The following is an 18,493-nucleotide window of genomic DNA, read 5'->3' as shown; positions in this document are numbered from 1 at the left end:
ACACAGTATAGTTTTACCTCCTTCATCTTTATTCTGGTCCCTGGAGGGAGAGGGAATGATCACCCATGTGGTCTCGGTCTTCTCTCAAACAGCAGATTCCTAAGAAAATATATAGTCACTTACAGGGAGCGGCATCCAAATAAGGCAACATCTATATTGATCGGGTGACCGTCACAATCAGTGAGCATAAACAGTAAAGATTAAGCCATCTGGCATTATACAATGGATGTTCTTAACCTTGTTAACTGGCTTTACATAATGAATGCTTTTTCACCTTGTTAACCCACCACCCTTGCCTCCAGCACCTCATTGTTTACTGCAAATTCTTATCTGAGTCATGCTATCTGAGCCTTTGTCTCACACAACCCAAAACTTAACTCTTTCCCTACCTGCTCATACCTTATACATTTTCTCACTTCAACCATACAGGGATGGCTGCTGGAAGACATAGGGCATTCCCGCCAAAAACAGCTCAAGATATCTTTACGAAACCCACAAGACTGATATTGAACAAAAATACAACAATAGTCTTTACCTCCCTCCAAATGTATCTTCCTCTCGGGGAGATACGATGATACCAGAAAGCACCCGTGCAGAGGTGAAAAGACAGATCGTTCCCAGAAACGTCTCATGGCTCTCCAGTGGGGCTCTGACGCTCCAACTCCTCTGGCCTGTAATCCCCAACTAGCAGCAACTCGAACCAACGAGGGTGAGCTGCTTTTGGGTTGGAGTCACATAGCAGAGTGGACATTTCAGACACAAAGGCACTAGGGACAACTGCGTTAGTCTTCCAAGCCAGCAGGGTATATCCCTCCACTATAGCTGCAGATGTTGGGAGTGCTCTTTGACATTGTGGGAGGCAGAAGGAGAAGAAAACTTACTGATGGTAACTAGGACATGTGTGTGAAACATCATTGTAAATAAGCCTTCACTTCCATAAATGTATGTTCACTTGCTTGGTTAAAATGTTTGCTGTAGTATAGTTTTCACTGTTAGACCTTGTCAAGTCACATCCATGTCAGAGTTACTGGCCTCTTCAGACCTCTTAAAATCAAAAGAATTGTAATAGTCAAGTATTCCTCGTCTCTTACAAGCAACCAACGCCTTGACTGCAGATAACGTGAGCTGTCAAGATCCTTGAACTATAATACTAGGATTGCAAGCAAGGTGTTGCACTTTGTGTTTAGCCTTAGTGTTGAATACATTAGACTCATAGAGTTATAGAGATGTACAGCATGGAAACAGCCCCTTCCATCCAACCCGTCCATGCTAACCAGATATCCCAACCCAATCTAGTCCCACCTGCCAGCACCCAGCCCATATCCCTCCAAACCCTTCCTATTCATATACCCATCCAAATGCCTCTTAAATGTTGCAATTGTACCAGCCTCCACCACTTCCTCTGGCAGCTCATTCCATACACGTACCAACCTCTGGGTGAAAAAGTTACTCCTTAGGTCTCTTTTATATCTTTCCCCTCTCACCCTAAACCTATGCCCTGTAGTTCCAGACTCCCCGATCCCAGGGAAAAGACTTTGCCTATTTACCCTATCCATGCCCCTCATAATTTTGTAGACCTCTATAAGGTCACCCCTCAGCCTCCAACGCTTCAGGGAAAACAGCCCCAGCCTGTTCAGCCTCTCCCTATAGCTCAAATCCTCCAACCCTGGCAACATCTCTGTAAATCTTTTCAAGTTTCACAACATCTTTCCGATAGGAGGGAGACCAGAATTGCACGCAATATACCAACAGTGGCCTGTACAGCCGCAACCAATGTCCTGTACAGCCGCAACATGACCTCCCAACTCCTGTACTCAATATTCTGATGAATAAAAGAAAGCATACCAAACGCCGCCTTCACTATCCTATCTACCTGCGACTCCACTTTCAAGGAGCTATGAACCTGCAGGGAGTGTATTACAGTGTGAAGGCAAAGCTCTAGTATCTGGCCTGCATATTTTATTCCACATTTAGACTCTGTTTGTGATTCTATGCTTTCACTCGATGATTCCACACATCTCTGCAGGGAAACTGTCGTGCTATGTATTAGCTCTTCAAGGAAATGATTGCAATTCAAAGCTGGGCGATGTCCATGAGCATTTCACATGTCCACGTTGTCTCACTGCCTCAAAGCACTGTCTCTCACAGGACCAATGAGACCATGGAGGGTGATCAAACATTTCAGGGTACCATAGCAATCTGTGTGCAGTCTGAAATATTACCAATGATAGAAGAGTCAAAAGGAGATTACTCCAGAATACCTGCAGACTATCGTGAGAGACCATTGTACACAATGCTCTGAAATGATATCTTAATGGATGCCTCAGTTCCTTGTGATGTCAATGCACTGTTTCTTTTAAATTGACACTGCTCTTCCCCTAAGTAGGATGTATTATCTGTACGTACTTTAAAGTGGGAAAACCCAAGGTTATCAAGCATTAAATCTCATGAATTCTGAGACATAAATATTCAACACTGCAAAAGATGAAGGACTACAAAAGGAACATGTTCAAGAAATCTGTCGCACCAAGGAGGTATTTATATAACCAACAAAATATTAAACAATTAAATGACGTCCAAACCCAGCTCACTCATCACAGAAATAGGTTCAATTTAGGTTATCTCTGGTCTTTCAGACTTTATGATACATTGCTTGTCAAGCCCTCATGAATGACTCTAGAAAATGCTCTGATCCTCAGCCTCATCTCCATCCTCAAAAGAGGAAGTGATTTTCCCCTATGTAGGAAAACTCCCATTTGTATATTCTAGTTCTGAAATCTTAGGAGCTACCAGGACTCTTACAAATAAGAGCACAGCATGTCACAATGATGTGGCTACACAAACTGCACGGCTCTATCTGAGTGATCCAGGGATTGAGACCCCCCATTAAAGAAGGCTATGATTGGTTCCATTAAGATCCTGGCCAAAGTATGTACATACTCCACGACTCCCTCATCAGGTCCACACCCCCCACCAACCCAACCTCCACTCCCGGTACCTTCCCCTGCAACCGCAAGAACTTGAGCCTACACCTCCCCCCTCACTTCCTTCCAAGGCCCCAAGGGATCCTTCCATATCCGTCACAAATTCACCTGCACCTCCACACACATCATTTACTGCATCCACTGCACCCGATGTGGCCTCCTCTACATTGGGGAGACAAGCCGCCTACTTGTGGAATGTTTCAGAGAATACCTCTGGGACACCCACACCAACTAACCCAACTGCCCCGTGGCTGAACACTTTAACTCCCCCTCCCACTCTACCAAGGACATGCAGGTCCTTGGCCTCCTCCATTACCAGACTGTGGCAACGTGACACCTGGAGGAAGAGCGCCTCATCTTCCGCCTAGAACCCTCCAACCACAAGGGATGAATGTAGATTTTGCCAGCTTCCTCATTTTCCCTCCCCCCACCTTATCTCAGTCCCAACCCTCGGACTCACCACCGCCTTCTTGACCTGCAATCGTCTTCCCGACCTCTCCGCCCCCACCCCCCTCCGGCCTATCACCCTCACCTTAACATCCTTCCACCTATCGCATTCCCAACGCCTCTCCCCCAAGTCTCTCCTCCCTACCTTTTATCTTAGCCTGCTTCGCACACCTTCCTCATTCCTGAAGAAGGGCTTATGCCCGAAACATTGATTCTCCTGCTCCTTGGATACTGCCTGACCTGCTGCGCTTTTCCAGCACCACATTTTTCAGCTATATTAATTACTACTAATTAACTGTTCTAATATAGTGACATACCATAAACACACCCTTGGCAAAGGCAAATTCAGTAAAACACATGGTCTCACATGCAATGCCAGCAGCAGGAAGAGTGCCTCAAAGCCATAGTTTTGTCACACAGAGTTCAGATCTGGAGTGCAGGCCTGTGTTCATATCTGTCTAATACTGAGCGCGCAGGATCTGGTTCTCCATAGTAATTATCTACCCCTCCATGGAGGCAACCAGCCTTGTGCATGCCAGAACAATGGTAACGATCACGGTGTTGGACTCCTCCATCCTTCAATCCAATTTACCAAATGCCTCTGCAAAATCTGCTTGATCGTCCTATGCATTTTGACAAAGTCATCCATGGTTGAGAACATGGAATCATCTTCTGTCTAGGGCTGAACAGATGCCTAGTCTCTGGGAATCCTCGGAGTGTCAGAAACCAAAGATGTACTAGTCATGCAGATATGTCAGTGTTATGCTCAACTAACTGTATTCCCAAATCTAATCTAGAAATAAATTTCTCAAGGTGAAAGTCTCTGAGCTTTTGGAGGGTGTGGTAGCTGCCTCCTCACAGGCTGAATTGGAGTTGAGGTTTTCCAGCAATGGCCTCTTTGCAAAGGTTCACTGAGAGCAGCCAGTGCCTGCATGAAAGCAAAAATTAGTTGAAGATGGATAAAATCTTATACAGATTAAGAATGAGCTAGTACTAACGCTAATGAGGGAGCCCATTGAGGATACTCCACCCCCAAGACAGCTTGTGCTGTTCTTTATCAAAATCCAGAATTTTCTCCTTGTAGGGTGTGGGACCCTGTTTCTGCAAAGCTCCTGTCAGTTTTGGATTTCTCAACTTGGTTGTATGCTAATTTTTTTCCTGCAATGAGACAAAGGGAGAGACTGATTAGATGTAGGTAGAAGGTGATGTCGAGGTGGGAGAGATTGTCAGATGTTCCACGAATTAACAGGATGCACAGAATTCGGGGTGTGTTACTGGTTTTGGGAAATATGGTGGGCAATAGCCACTGAGTGATAGATACTGGAAATTCCTCTTCACTTGGGAAATAGAACTGACCTGGGCTATAATTTATATTCAGGCTATCTTCGTCTGTATTGTTTCCTCCTGTGGCAGTCACATGGAGAAAGGACTGCTCTGTGCTCCAAAACCATCCCCTCCCCCACCCGCCTCCCCCCCCCCCCCCCCCCCCACTCACCAACACACACCTCCATGTCCTTGTCCATGAATCACGAGAGTTTTCCTTTCCTCTGGTCCATGTTGTAAATGTGGGGGTTTAAGCACACAGTATGAGGGGCAGTTCCTGGTTTGCAGCATCTGGAATGCTGTGCAGGTGGGTTCTGTAAGAAACGCTTGCAAAATTTGTTGTTTCTGCAAAAATCACAAGGCTGAGTCATGATGGAGGATGGTACATTTTAAGGTAGATATGCTTGCAAGCAGTTACAAGTAGCTGCATCTTGCTTCTGCAAAAATCGCAAGGCAGAACCATGAGGGTATATTCCAAGAAATAACTAACTGAAAAGGGACCTGGTCGACTGGTAGAAACAGATGTATTGACATGACCGTTGCAATTGTCACACACATAGGGAGTTAGTATGAACAACATAAACAAATAAGACCCTGTGTTGCGTCAGCAAAAGTAATAAGGCCCAGCTATCAAGGAGGGGGGTGGGGGTTGCACGCCACATGACAGATGTGGTAAACCCATTAGATTAGCAGAAGTAAGAGGGGAGTACCAAGAGACTCAACTGAACTGTATAAATTGTAATGTAACCTCCTGATCAGTGTGCCTCCTTTACGGTCACCCGGCTTGCAAGACCGTATAAATAAAGACTACTTCAGAATTTGACTCGGACTGAAATTATTGAACAGTGAGCTTCGTTTCTCACAACTGGGGGCTCGTCCTGGATCCTGTCATCCCCAGTGGAGTAGGCACCATTGACGGCTGGGAAGACATGTCCCATTCCCTTTTAGAATGGTCCTGTGTTTCTCGATGGTGGGTGCCCCTCCCGGTAGATTGACCAGAATCCTCAGGGAGTCATTCTGAACCAGGAAAGAGTTAAGTGGTATTACTTGAATGGTAGGCACAGGGAGACGTTGAGCCAGGCAACTCTGTGCACAGACCAAGGTAAGAAAATTGACTTTTAAGTACTGCCATGGTGGCTGGGATTGAGTTCTAGTAGTTAATAAGGGACTAATGATGGAACTCAATATGGGCTATGCCGAGGGTAAAGAAAAAGCCTCCGGGGAGAAAGGAAATGGAAATAGAGGCAGGGTCCTTGGCAACATACCTCCAGAAAGTCCGTTAGGCAGGATGTTGTGGAATTGGAAAAATAATACTTGTACAAGGGAAAAAGATAGGAAAAAGGTAATTAAATATTGTTGCTTTGTATGGACTACGGAATCCATTCTTTGTCCCACCGTCTTCTGGCCAAAGTATGGGTCGGACGAAGACTGGGTTTGTAAATATTTGAATTTAAATATCAACGGACATCAGCCTTTCAGTCAGGAGGAATCAGATTATGATTTGTGTCGGAAGGGCTAGTAGCTGAAGGGCTACTGAGGGTACACTTCATAACTAACTTATGGCCAGACATCCAGAAAAATATTCAAAAGATAGAAGGATGGAGCGAAAAGCCTCTAGAGGAGAAGAGCGAGAAACTCAGGAAGTGTTTCTGAGATATGGTGTGTGTGTGTGTGTTTGAGAGAGAGAAAAGAGCTGTACAGTTAATAGAAAGTTTAATCCTTTGTGATTTGGTTTGAATGCACATTTGTTTGGAGGTGATAGAATGTTTGTGCTTTGTTCCCTGGAGCTGGAGATCCAGGACTGTTTTGAATCTGATTTCTATTATGGAAATTTAACAAGATTTCTTTGAAGGTTAAGGATTTTAAGTGATTATTAAATAAAATGTAAACTCCTGTTCTTTTTACAGGTCACGACTGCCTTACTATCAGTTTCGAACTAATCTCTTGTATCCTTACATAAAAGCCAACCTCATTTGATTTCAAATCACCTTAATATGGAGGAAAACAACATCATAACCATTTTTTGTGTTTTAGACTCATTTGTTTCCACTTAATTTTAAGACTGATGTGTTTCATTGGTGATTATGATGTGCCAGCCGTAACTTTATTCGGAAAGTCCCCTCCCGCAATGACAGTTGAAGTTTCAGTTAAATCAAAAAAAAATTCCTATGGTTAATATCTGTGACCTTGGATTCTGGCCATTATTCATGCATTAGAAGTTTTTTTTTAACTTGAATACACAAGTCTTTTTAAGGCAGCTCCAGTTATTTCACGACCTATAGATTGTAATTGAGCAATGACTGGTCAGGACTACTTAAAAAAACTAATTTTGCATTTAAATTAAAGGACTAAAACTGGGTAATTATCGTGAATTTCAAAGTCGGGAACTGTATGCATTTTGCATTTTAAATATTAAATACTGAATAAATGAATTTACAATATATAAATACATTTACAAGTAAGATTCCAAAATGTATAGTTAGGAACAAGTTTTAAGGTTAGACAAGCATAAATTGATAAATTGGTTAAATGAGGTTAAGATGAAAATAAAGGCAAGGAGATCAACTACCAAAGGGAAGAGAATGATGCAATAAGAAGGCTAAAGCAGAAGAGTACAGTTTTTAAAATGTTTTAGTCACTTGTTGTGTTTCTACCCTGAATTACAGCTAATGATTTTATTATATTATATATAATTAATAATTACTATTTATAATAAATCAATTGTATTAGCCTGAATCAATATTAATTGGCAGGATTCCTTCACACATTCTCAGTGACCTGTCATATTGATTCATAGCTAATTTAAAACATGACAGCATTAATTCATTGTTAATTAAAGAATGGAAAGCTACATTACTAGCCAGAGTGTGTGCAGGCAGTGGCAGCAACAGCCTTATTGGTAGAAGAAAGTTGGAAACTTACTTTTGAGGGAGCATTAATAGTCAAATCAGAAAGCAAAACGATGGCTCACACTCTAGGATCTTGAAATATGAGGCAATTTAAATAGAGAAGGATGACCTTGTGTTAGTCACAGACAGTTGCTTAAATCCAGCTGCATTCTTGTGGCGCGGAGAGGGGGAGGCCCCTGGTAATCCAGAACAAGACTGCCTTGATATTATTGAATATGCGAGGTGCTGCATTTTGGGAAAGCAAATCTTAGCAGGACTTATACACTTAACCGTAAGGTCCTAGGGAGTGTTGCTGAACAATGAGACCTTGGAGTGCAGGTTCATTGCTCCTTGAAAGTGAAGTCGCATGTAGATAGGATAGTGAAGAAGGCATTTGGTATGCTTTCCTTCATTGGTCAGAGTATTGAGTACAGGAGTTGGGAGGTCATGTTGCGGCTGTACAGGACATTGGTTAGGCCACTGTTGGAATATTGCGTGCAATTCTGGTCTTCTTCCTATTGGAACGATGTTGTGAAACTTGAAAGGGTTCAGAAAAGATTTACAAGGATGTTGCCAGGGTTGGAGGATCTGAGCTACAGGGAGAGGCTGTACAGGCTGGGGCCTTTTTTCCTGGAGCATCGGAGGCTGAGGGGTGACCTTATAGAGGTTTACAAAATTATGAGGGACATGGATAGGATAAATAGACAAAGTCTTTTCCCTGGGGTCGGGGAGTCCAGAACTAGAGGGCATAGGTTTAGGGTGAGAGGGGAACGATACAAAAGAGACCTAAGGGGCAACCTTTTCACGCAGAGGATGGTACGTGTATGGAATGAGCTGCCAGAGGATGTGGTGGAGGCTGGTACAATTACAACATTTAAGAGGCATTTGGATGGGTATATGAATAGGAAGGATTTGGAGGGATATGGGCCGGGTGCTGGCAGGTGGGACTAGATTGGGTTGGGATATCTGGTCGGCATGGACGGGTTGGACTGAAGGGTCTGTTTCCATGCTGTATATCTCTATGACTCTCTGACCTCCCGCTGCATGCGGGAGCTCGGTTGTTGATCGACGGGTCCTACCGGATGATTGAGGGTAAAAGGCACAATGGATATGCTGTAGTAGACAGGATAGAGGGAAGCGTTATTAGGCTGAAAGATTGCCTAACGGCTGGTCAGCCCAAACTTGTAAACTCTATGCCCAAGAAAGAGCTCTCAGAGCCTTGAAGACAAGGAAGGAACAGTGTACACAGACACCAAATATGCATTTGGAGTGGTGCACACCTTCCTAAAGATTTGGCAAGAAAGAGGACTCATAAATATTCGAGGAAAAGAACTAGCACATGAGGAATTGATAGAATGAGTACTAGAATCCCTGTTACTCCTGAGGGAAATAGAGATAGTTCATATAAATGGACATCAAATGGGGAATGATCCAGAAGTAAGAGGAAATAGACTGGCCAATGAGGTAGCTAAAGAAGCGGCATTGAATCCACAAGGTGCTGCAATATTCTCCCTAATACCTGTAATTCCAGATCCTCAGGGTACCCCATTGTTTACTGCAAAGAAGGAGGAGGAACTAAAAGATTTAGGGGCTGCAAAGACAGCGGATGGGCGCTGGATGTTACCCGATGTGAAGGAGATGTTGAATAAAATGATGATGTGAGAGATTATGGCTGTCCTACATCAGGGGAGTCACTGGGGAGTGCAAGCAATGTGTGATTTAGTCTTGAGGAAATATGGATGCAAAGGGATATATACGATAGCCAAACAGAAATGTGAGAGATGTATAACATGCAGGAAGGTAAATAAGAAGGTGCTAAGGAAACAAGTCCCAGGAGGGAGAGAACCTGGGCTAAGACCATTCCAGAGCATCCAGGTAGATTATACTGCATTACCCAGAGTGCGAAGACTGAGATATATGTTGGTAATAGTTGATCATTTATCTGGATGGGTGGAGGCGTATCCTCTGGCCACTGCCACCGCCAGTGGGGGGTCCAAGATAATACTTGAACACATAGTTCCCAGATACGGGATAGTGGAGTGTATAGATTCAGATCAGGGAACTCACTTTACTTCCAAGGTACTCCAGGGAACAATGAAGGGGTTAGGGATCTCCTGGGAGTTCCACACTCCTTGGCACCCACCCTCATCAGGAAAGGTTGAGAGAATGAACCAAACACTAAAGAAGCAGTTCTCTAAATTAATAATAGAAACCAGACTCCCTTGGACTAAGTGTTTCGTCCATATAGCCCAAGACTATAGCCCTCTTGCGAGTGCGGACAGCCCAAGGAAAGGTTTGGGGCCACTCCCTTATGAGATATTGTTTGGCCTGCCCTATTTGGGAACAAAAGGGGAACTGTCAATCCCAGAAACTAGAGATTTGTTCTTAAAGTATATACTGGGCTTGTCCTCCTCTTTGTCTTTCCTCAGGAAACAGGGTTTATTGGCACAGACTCCGCCCTTGAATTCACCGTTCAACCCATGTGGCCGGGAGATCTATCGGGTACAATTTAATGAAACATTTGGTATAGAAATGAAAACAAATGGGAATGATTTCTCAGGCTGTTGTTTCCGAATTAGTGTAGGAAAGGGAAACCGGGCAGAACTACTGGATAATAAGGTACATAATAAGTTGTATCTTATTAGGGTCACCCCTCCCGATGACCCTAAGGTGGTAAAAATTATAGAGGTGAAGGACTTGAAACAGACCACTGAAATAGAAACTGGATACGGGGATGCAAATGCCTGGATTGAATGGGTAAAGTATACTGTAAAAAGTCTGAATAAGAGCAAGTGCTATGCATGTGCCTCCAGTAGACCAGTGGCTCAGGTGGTTCCCTTTCCGCTCGGGTGGAAGCGAGACAGGAAGGGCATGAAATGTATGATAGCCTTGCATCAGGATAAGACTGCATGGAATGATAGGAACTGTACCTCCCTATCTCTAATGTTCCCTCCCTTGGAGAAGAAAGACTTAAAAGCACCCCCCTATGTTTTCAGGTGCAGTTGGAAATCACATGTTGTATGTACGTAGACAAGGTACAAATCGGTCTAGAGACTTGGGGGAGCTGAAATTATGTACAGAAATTGAGAATGTCACCGGAACAGACAAGGGAGGGAACTACTCAGCACTGAAGGTTCTCTGAGCAGATCTGTAGCGGTACTGTGGAGGCAAAATATTGAGACCCACCCTACCTCCAGATTGGAGAGGGATATGTGCAATTGTAGAATTGGCAATCCCATTCACCTTGGTATTTGAAAAGGAGAAGATAGCAACAAAAAGGGGGAGGAGTAAAAAAATCATTATTAGACACCTCTTTTGATGATAGAATTTATCTAGACTCTATAGGAGTTCCTACAGGGGTGCCGGATGAGTACAAGGCTTGTAACCAGACTGCAGCAGGTTTTGAATTGGCTCTATTCTGGAGGATAACAGTCAACAAGAATGTGGACTGGATAAACTATATTTTCTATAATCAGCAAAGAATCATCAATTACACTAGGGATGCAGTCAAAGACATAGCAGAACAGTTTGATGCAACCAGTAGAATGGCCTTAGATATGATCTTAGCTGAAAAAGGGGGAATCCCAAGTCAGAATCGCAAGGCGTGAAGATAGGAGGGAGCTGTTATACTTTTATTCCAAATAATACAGCACCTGACGGGTCAATCACTCGTGCCTTGCGAGGATTGACCACCTTGGCGGAAGAACTGGCTGAGAATCCAGGGGTGGACACATCACTCACAGGATGGCTGGAATCATGGTTTGGGAAATGGAAGGGAGTGGTAGTCTCCATCCTCACCTCCCTGATAGTGGTAGTAGGGGTACTGGTAGCAAATGGCTGTTGTATCATACCTTGTGTACGGGGACTAACTCAACGGCTGATTGAAAGAGCCTTGGCAAAACAGATGCCCCTAAAAGGTAATCAGGCAGAGGAACTCTACCTCTTGAACAATGAAGGGATGGGTGACCTTGAGGCCAAGATGGATGAAGTCTTGGGGATGATGCTTGCAAATTTGGGGGCTACATATGAGAGAAATGCAGAAGACAACAATTATTTTTTTAAAAGGGGTGAGTTGTAAGGAGCGCTTGCGAAGGTGATGTTTCTGCAAAAATCACAAGGCTGATTCATGGGGGCGGGGGTATATGATAAGCTAGATATGCTTGCAAGCAGTTACAAGTAGCTGCATCTTGCTTTTGCAAAAATTGTAAGGCGGAATCATGAGGGTATATTCCAAGAAATAATTAACTGCAAAGGGAGGTGGTCGACTGGTAGAAATAGATGTATTGATATGACCGTTGCAATTGTCTCGCACATAGGGAGTTAGTATGAACAAGATAAACAAATAAGACCATGTGTTGTGTCAGCAAAAGTAATAAGACCCAGTATCTTCCACCACTGGTCTACCGGAGGCTGGGGGGGTTGGGGGGGGGGGGTTGCACACCACAGACAGATGTGGTAAACCCATCAGATTAACAGAAATAAGAGGGGAGTACCAAGAGACTCAACTGAACTGTATAAATTGTAATGTAACCTCCTGATCGGTGTGCCTCCTTTATGGTCACCCAGATTGTAAGACCATATGAATAAAAACTGCTTCAAAATTTGACTCGGACTGAAATTATTGAACAGTGAGCTTCATTTCTCACAGTTCTCAATATAGTGCAGATGTGTACACACTGGAAGGTCTTGCTAGTGGACAGTACTTCTACAGCTCTCATCATGTTTTCCAAGGAAGGCATCTAGCAGCATGGTTGCATATTTAATGAAGTGAAAGGAAGAAGATTGTGTGAGAAATGTTGCTTCAAGCCATGCAGACCGTGCAACATTAATCTCATTCAACAAAACATTTTAATTGATAATTGGAAAATTTGGTCTCCGTGTCTTTGCTGAGTTGAAACATCCTTAAAACCAGTTAAGATAATTACTAAAAGACACCCCTTTGATCAAAGTTTTGGTCAATTGCACTAACATCTGTTTATGCACCTCAGTATTATCTGTTTTATCATGCTCCTGCAATGCACTGTTAGGCATTTGATTACATTAAAGATACCATATAAATATGGAAATTGTTATTAGCATAGGGATGATGCTATACCTTGTCATTGGTTTAATCTTCCTGGAAATTACTATAAATATATTTTTCGAATACTATTTTATTACCATCGCAGACATTCCAGGTGACAGCTATTTCACTGTAAATTACCGAAAACAACCCTTGTATTCTTGCATTACTTCTACGGAAACAATGAAAATAAAAAAAAACTTGAAACTTCCCTCAGTTTTGCTGCAAAGCTGCGTGACTCCAGGAAGTCATTCTACAGTTCAAGAGTAATTTGAGATGGACAACAAACTGTTAGCTATTCCAGTGATGCCCACATCCCATGAAAGAACAAGGAAAAAGCAGTTTCTACATTTTCCTCCACATTTCATACTTGAGTAATTTTTTAAAAATCGTACCAAAATATTTGATGACAGCACTAGATGTTTCCATTAGCATTTAAAGTTACATTTCAAGGCTGACGTTTATTTTCTACACATTTCAGTTTCTTACAGATAACGTCTACCAAAACTAGATGAATCATTTGTAATAACATCCAACATTTTGAGAAGTCTTTTGAATCATTGCGTAGCTGCAGACAAGTGCCAAAGTGTAATTTTGTCTCTAGTGTCAGGAGTGCAGCAGAGTGCAGTTACAATAGTGCAGGAAAATGCATGACATCTGACAGCCGAAAATAAATAGCAACACATGGAAAGCTCTGATAACATCATCACAAACTGCTGGAAAGAAATTAGTACTTTGTTCATTAACTGCATACTTGCCATTTTTCTTCCCTGAGAATACAAACAGGTAATTTGCTCTCGGCTTCCTGCTAATGTCACTTTTGCAACCTGTTGATCCATTGGACTTAATGTTGTGGTATTTTTTTTTCTTTGAATGAGCACTATCAGCACCGTCAATTAGATGAGTGTCAGGAGGATCAAGGTTATTGCAGCAGAAGCAGCAATCTGTACAGTTCCAAATTGTTATCACAGATATTCCTCTACCATCTTAATCTTCTTCCATGGCCATCCAGAAGAAGACTCCACTTTCTTCAAACATTTGGGGAAAATAAATAATGCATTCCTTTCCCAGCTTTATGAATTCATTATGATTTCATTAAAAAAAAATTTGCTCGCCTAAAACATTCCTACACTTGGCAGTATTATATGTACATTATGTAATAGACAAGAAATTGATGCAAAGAAAATTCTGTTACATCAGAGGATTATGTTAGCTAAATTTTCATTGGTCTAATCAGTAGCTCGTCAACTCCACTTTGGAAAGCCCTGGTAAAGTGCTGTATTCCTGCACCAAAATGTTTTCCTCTAGCCATTTATTTGGAGGATTACAGAAGCTGAATTGTATTTAGCCTGATCAATACAGAACATCATGATGAACAGTTTGGTGCATCACACACCCCTTTGGAATGTACTCGCAAAGCCCTGTGATGGCTGTACCAAACCATTTCTTGCAATGATTTTATTCAGAGCCTAATCAAACCAGGATGATCATTTTGGTGTATCACACTAGCATGCTTCAATAGGGCTCCACACTAAAACATTCTAGGAGAAAGTGAGGAATGCAGATGCTGGAGATCAGAGCTGAAAATGTGTTGCTGGAAAAGCGCAGCAGGTCGGGCAGCATCCACAGAGCAGGAGAATCGATGTTTCGGGCATGAGCTCTTCTTCAGCTCCACACTAACACATGCCTCAGATACACAACTCATCAATTTATAGTAGGTATGAGAAAGAGAGATTGGATTTCCATCCACAATTCTGCCCACATGTCCAAGTTGGAACTGCAGATACCTACACCACCATTCTATTGTGCAGTGCACTATTATAAAGTATAAATTACTACAAATGCTGTTTTCTAATAAGGTCATTGTAATATGATGGGAAGAATTAAAAAAAAAATTAGTACTGGAGTCACATTGACAAAAGCTGAAAATGTGTTGCTGGAAAAGCGCAGCAGGTCAGGCAGCATCCAAGGAGCAAGAGAATCGACGTTTCGGGCATGAGCCCTTCTTCAGGAATGATTCCTGAAGAAGGGCTCATGCCCGAAACTTCGATTCTCCTGCTCCTTGGATGCTGCCTGACCTGCTGCGCTTTTCCAGCAACACATTTTCAGCTCTGATCTCCAGCAACTGCAGTCCTCACTTCCACCTCACATTAACAAAAGTTAAAACACTTTGGACATCTCTGGTGATTTTGCACTTTAACATAAAATAGGTCAGATCCTGCTGTTCTCCAATTTCAAATGACCTCCCTTCCTAGCGCATTCCCCTCCTTCCATTCCTCTCATTGACCCTTCTAGCCAGCAAATGGATCCATTCGCCCCATCGACCAACCAGGTCATACCCTGGTGTTGACCTAGCTCCACCACACACCCTAACCCCCACCCCTTTACCTGAAGCTCTCTTTACACCCACCCCAAGTCTTGAAGAAGGGTTACACCTGAACATTGACTTCTCCACCTCTTGATGCTGCCTGGCTTGCTGTGTTCTTCCAGCCTCCTGCTTGTCTATCTTAGATTTCAGCATCTCCAGTTTTTGTTTGTCTCTTGCTGTAATCGTAGACCTCACAATAAACAGTATTGTTTGGATTCCTTATCTTACTGTGCAATCAATTTTCTTGCTCCAAATTTGTCAAAACATTAATAATGGCTTGGAGCTAAAGGCACGTCAGTGATCTTGTGAAGGTCATTCCAGTGGGCGAGATCATTATCATTTGTACTACATGATAAATAGCTTAAAAGTAACATTAACTTATATAAGACACGCAACTGAGAGGTGAGTGACTTGTAAACTCTGAATTGATCTTGAAAAAGTTAATAAAGCCGAGGTTTTGAAAAAAAAATTGTACAAAGCAGTAGAAGCTAATTAGAGGCGCTGCAGTTTGGAAAGCAAATCTTAGCAGGACTGTTACACTTAATGGGAAGGTCCTAGGGAATGTTGCTGGACAAAGAGACCTTAGCGTGCAGGTTCATAGCTCCTTTAAAGTGAAGTCGCAGGTAGACAGGACAGTGAAGAAAGCGTTTGGTATGCTTTATTTTATTGGTCACAGTATTGAGTACAGGCATTGGGAGGTCATGTTGTGGCTGTACAGGACATTAGTTAGGTAAAAACAATGACTGCAGATGCTGGAAACCAGATTCTGGATGAGTGGTGCTGGAAGAGCACAGCAGTTCAGGCAGCATCCAAGGAGCTTCGAAATCGCATACAATTCTGGTCTCCTGCCTATCGGAAAGATGTTCTGAAACTTGAAAGGGTTCAGAAAAGATTTACAAGGTTGTTGCCAGGGTTGGAGGTTTTGAGCTACAGGGAGAGGCTGAACAGGCTGGGGCTGTTTTCTCTGGAGCGTCGGAGGCTGAAGGGTGACTTTACAGAAGTTTACAAAATTATGAGGGGCATGGATAGGACAAATCGACAAAGTCTTTTCCCTGGGGTTGGGGAGTCCAGAATGAGAGGGCATAGGTTTAAGGTGAGAGGGGAAAGCTATAAAAGGGACCTAAGGGGCAACTTTTTCACACAGAGGTTGGTACGGGTATGGAATGAGCTGCCAGAGGAAGTGGTGGAGGCTAGTAACATTTGCTACATTTAAAAGGCATTTGGATGGGTATACGAATAGGAAGGGTTTGGAGGGACATGGAGTGGGTGCTGGCAGGTGGGACTAGATTGGGTTGGGATATCTGTTCAGTGTGGACGAGTTGGACGGAAAGGTCTATTTCCATGCTGTACATCTATATGACTCTTAAATATTTTGAACATACACTTTTTCCAGAAAGAAAGTGTTAAGAAGAGGACCCACACTTTGTCCTGGGACCTTACATGAAGTGGAAAGAAGGAACTGTTGGAAATGGAGAAAGCAGCAGCTTTCCCACTATCTTAGCTCAGTGACATCCAAGGATGTGATTCCCACCGGAACCTCCATGGTCCCAGGGACAGCAGAATGGTTTAGCTCGTAAAATAATTCCATTTGGTTACTGCTTTCAGATGGTTAGAACCTGAATCAATCCGAAAACGTCTGTAATGAAACAGCTCAGTCATAGGACTAGAAGCCCGCTCCCTATATCAGTGATGGAACGTCCATCCGCTCATATCAGCTCCGCCTTCACTAGAGCTCCGCCCTCTCCGGATAGCGAACTGTAAAGAAGAGGCAACTCCGCCCCCTTCCCCCTGCCCATTCCATCCGCACCGCCCACTGAATTTCCACCAATCAGCGCATGTCGCTGGGTCCCCGCCTCCACCCGCTGTACCACCATCCCCGCTCGCACGGCTCACCGGAGCTTTTCGCTCTCCCGCGCTGGAGAGCTCAATCCCAACTATCCCGGAACATTGGAGCTCCGCCCACCTGTGCGGCTCAGTCGACTGCTGCCCCACGCGGCCACTGGAGCTCCGCCCACACAACTCTGCTCACTGAAGCTCCACCCACACAACTCTGCTCACTGAAGCTCCACCCCCCCACCCCGCGCGGCCCGCTGCTCCATCGTTACACAGCTCGCTCTCGGTCTGGCCTTCGTTTTGGAGCTCCGCCTTCTCCATCACACCCCCCCCCCGCGCGAGCTTCATATCTGCCCCGCCCACTGTCCGATGTTTGTCCCCATCAAGTATCGTTGGGCCGCATCAAATTGGTTTGTCCCGCCCAGTCCGTGGCTCCTGGCTCGCTGAGTGGCTGAACGCTGCTGTCAGTCTGCGTTCGTGTTCGCCCTGGACGCAGGCGGAGGGATGCAACTAAGCGAGGCACGTAGGCCCCCCGAGTGTTGGGTCAAATAAATAAATAAATAAACAAACAAACAGTAAGTGAGGTGGGCTTGGATCCCCTGTTTTAGTAGACAACGGTCAGCCAGAAGCTCTGGTGAAAAGAGCGTTATTTGTTTATTGCGGTGCAGTGGTTTGGCTTTCCTCCGGGTGTCAGTCTAAACTCTTTGGGGGGGGGGGAAAGCTGGGCAGTGCCGCGCCCTTTCGTCGATCACAGACAAGTGCCGTTCAGCTCTGCAGGAACCGGGGCCTTCGTCGTTTCTTATACGAGTGTCTGGGGGGGGGTGGAGTCGAGGGAGGGGTGGGGGTCGCAGGTGGATGAGTTCTTCTAGTGGTCACAACAGTGACTTGAGACAACCCAGAACCGACTAAGGAGTACGCGATGTTTGCTTATTTCTCATTCTTTTCAATGTTTATATGACCCAAATAACTTTACAAACATCTGTCTGATTTTAAGTTGAACATTGCTCATTATGATGACAGCTGAGCCGTTTCTGTTTGAAGGTAGTGCTGGCATTTATGAGATCGATCTAGTCTTCAATTCTTCAGTTTACATGCGTAGAGAAGGTTATACATGCTCAATTGGATGTTGGTTGATTTCCTTTTATAGCCTTTGTTTTTAATTTAATGTTGTTATTTGAGGAAAGTTGGAATTTTCAAGGCCACGCTTTCTCTAGTCTAGAAGATGTTAAACTGTTGTTTGTAAGCTCATGCCTGGGTTCTGCTGACATTTGAGTTTTTTTTTCTCCCTTCTGTGCCATCCTGTCTCTGTACTGGCATTTGTTTCTGTTTCATTCTGCAACCAGGGTTTATGCTGTTTAATAATGTGGCCATTCTTACAATGACACATCATTTAAGTTTTGCAGATCACAGTTATGTTTCAGAGAGACCAATATCTTGAAGTTGACCAAATGTGCTTCATTACAGGAAACTGAAATTTTAATGTGGAATAATCTATACAGTGTTAAAGATTTAAAATTGAGGTTTTAAATGTCAAATCATTCTTCAGCATAATTAATCATGATATTTTGCTATTTCATGCAAAAGTTGA

The 18,493-nt window shown here is 43.6% G+C and overlaps 1 protein-coding gene across 6 annotated transcripts in view; it reads left to right on the top strand.

Moving 5' to 3' along the window:
- The first annotated feature begins 17,225 nt into the window (after window positions 1-17,225).
- Window positions 17,226-18,493, top strand: part of tesk2 (testis associated actin remodelling kinase 2) — a 104,591-nt gene continuing 103,323 nt past the window's right edge. For 2 of the 6 annotated variants that reach the window (XM_072574374.1, XM_072574375.1), the window contains exon 1: window positions 17,227-17,480. The gene's annotated coding sequence lies outside the window, so the exon portion shown is untranslated. Of the gene's footprint in view, window positions 17,481-17,769; window positions 17,818-17,844; window positions 17,947-18,493 lie in introns of those variants that run through there. The other 4 variants (XM_072574379.1, XM_072574378.1, XM_072574376.1 and 1 more) reach the window with 4 other exon arrangements.

The sequence above is a fragment of the Chiloscyllium punctatum genome, chromosome 7, assembly GCF_047496795.1.
Source record: "Chiloscyllium punctatum isolate Juve2018m chromosome 7, sChiPun1.3, whole genome shotgun sequence".
In the NCBI taxonomy this organism is placed as follows: Eukaryota; Metazoa; Chordata; class Chondrichthyes; order Orectolobiformes; family Hemiscylliidae; genus Chiloscyllium; species Chiloscyllium punctatum.
The sequence above is the reverse complement of the archived record's forward strand: the minus strand, read 5'-3'. Positions and strand labels throughout refer to the sequence as shown.